General features: G+C 32.5%; 1 long non-coding RNA gene across 1 annotated transcript; it reads right to left on the bottom strand.

Annotated features, from left to right (window-relative positions):
• Window positions 1-1692, bottom strand: LOC111387804. Its single transcript, XR_002701461.1, has 3 exons — window positions 1561-1692; window positions 1114-1202; window positions 1-40 (listed from the first exon to the last, which is right to left on the bottom strand). It is a non-coding gene; the product is annotated as an uncharacterized LOC111387804 (long non-coding RNA).
• Between the last annotated feature and the right edge of the window lie 796 nt (window positions 1693-2488).

The following is a 2488-nucleotide window of genomic DNA, read 5'->3' as shown; positions in this document are numbered from 1 at the left end:
TTGACATCTGTAGCATTTGAACTTGTAATTGGAGTTTCATCTGATAGACAATTTGTTCATACCACAAAAATGAGATCAGAACCCTTTTCAGACATTAAAAACATCTTTGGTGCTCTTTACCTCCACATCCTTACCGGAGAATTTCCCTGAACCTTTGCGTGGTTCAGATAAATTTCCTTTATCTACTGCTTTGCTCTTCATATTTGATGTTGTAATTTTATTGTTCAAAATAAGGTGTGAAGAGAGAAAGATTGAGCCATAAAAATGGCTTATGCGACCGCATAAGACTTTGGAGCTTGCAGTCGCATGTGGAATTTCAGAGAAATTGGAGGCAACCAATGCTATAACTATACGGTTGCATGGTTACAAAATGTGATCGTTGGCAGGAATTTTTTTCAAATTTCTGGTGGTTTTCTTGGTGGAACATTGTATCTCTTCACTTGAGTTGAAACCACTTCGTGTAGGATGGTAGAATAGTATAAATACATGGTGTGTTCATCCCTAAAACATATGAAAAACTATTTATCATTTCTCATCCAACTTTTGCGTGAAATTTTGTTCCTCTACATTATCAAATTCCTTTATTTTCATTTGTTCATTTGAAAATCATTTTTTTGCTTTTGGTGCTTTTTTTAAGGCTTGATCAGTTCTACAAATTATTTGCCATTTTCAATCTTTAAAAGCAAAGTACAAGGAGGCAAATATGACAACGATATATTCTTTGTGTTCAAGCCATTAGTTGTCTTTTTCTAATCCCTAGTTGGCTAGTTCTTGATTCTTGAAGTGGTTGAATATGCAAAGCACTTGCTGCTATGGCGGCAGGATACTCGTCACCCCCAAAATCATGATCCACATTTGTTTGTCTGGAGAATTGTCTTCTTATCCAGCTTTCGCTTCTTTTTTTCTCTGCAGAACTCATTACTAGTGTTTTTCATTGTTTTATCTACATAAGTAACGATTTTTGGCAGGGTAGCAAATTTTGAATTGATATGTTAGCTTAGTGATTTTTATTTTTTTTTCCTTTTTGATTTTTCTTATACGAGGAGAAATCTTCTCTCTCCTCCCCCTCTAGTGTTTTTTGTTGAGTAGAAAAGTGTAAAAATTTAGGCTTACCTCTGAAGGATTGGGTTTTTTGAGGTATTTTTCTGTCTCTTGTGCTGCTATCTTCTTTATTTTCCTTTCCTGCATCAGAAAATCTTCCTCTAAAGAAATGGTTAGTGGTGATGGAAGAAAAATAAGAATGATATTATAATATAAACTCTTGTTTATTACAATGTAAAAGACCATATTTATAGGATTACAAATAACAATAAAAGGAAATAAACATAAAATGAAATAATTGTAAAAGGAAAACAATCCTACACTAAAAGGAAAAATATAATGGAAAATATTCTATACAATACTTCTATCTTTAACAGAGAAAACAACTCTTTACTGTAACAGTCCAGAAGCAGCCATTGATTATGTTTCTTGTTTTGGGGAAAAAAAAGTGCATAACATAATTATTTAACCCCAGGTTATTAATTTCTGCAGTTGAATCTGCAAGAATTGAAGAGTTACCTTGTTAGGCTCTTCATGCTTTTGCGTAAGGAACGTTTTCTGAATCTTCGTTTTAAGAGGACGGGTCTGTTGCCTGATGCTTATTTGAAGGAGCAGCAGTAGGAAAAGTGATTATCCGAAGGAGGCAACCTGGGATTGCATGCATTGAAGGCCTGGTTTTGCATCTTGAAAGCCTGAATGAAAAGAATACTATTCTTCTTCTCAAGGTAACTTTCATGACAGAATCCTTTTACTTTTTGGTGTCAAATACATTTATCTTTCAAGAGTTTCTTTATAGTATTTTTACTTTCAAAATTATGCTTCTGAAAAGACTGAGTCAACCAAAAGTTATTCTGAGCTGAACTTTTCTGATGTTGAAATCCTGAGATAATTAGAGCCTTCTTGGGAGTGATTTTGAAAATTAATTTTTTGACCGTTAGGAAAAAGTGAGATCCACTTATGAGAGAAGAAGTCAAATATAACGGTTAAAATAGTGAAATAACGGTCAAAAAATTAATTTTTTGGGTGAAAAAATCGCTCCCAAACAGGCCCTTATTCTTTGTTGGGACCATATAAAGGTATAAAATTTAGCACTCATTATTTTACATGCCACATTATTTTTTCTACAGTACTTATTTTCACAATCATGTTACATGGATATAATGGTTGACATAATATTTAACATAATGCCACGTGGCTACCTATCATTGGATTGTTTAAAATACAATCAAAATTTTCAACTAATCACATTTTGTCAACACTTATTATATCAACTATTATGTTACATATAGCATTGTTCTTATTTTCAACCACTCATTCTTCATTAAAATAATATTTCAAGTAAACCGGAAATATTTTTTTTAATCACACATTCTCCATTAACATATTATTCTATAATACATTTTTCAAAATTAAACGGGCTCAAACACACCCTTAGTGTTACTTTTGG

This window comes from Olea europaea, unplaced genomic scaffold, assembly GCF_002742605.1.
Source record: "Olea europaea var. sylvestris unplaced genomic scaffold, O_europaea_v1 scaffold4263, whole genome shotgun sequence".
NCBI lineage: Eukaryota > Viridiplantae > Streptophyta > Magnoliopsida > Lamiales > Oleaceae > Olea > Olea europaea.
This window is presented reverse-complemented; position numbering and strand designations above follow the sequence as displayed.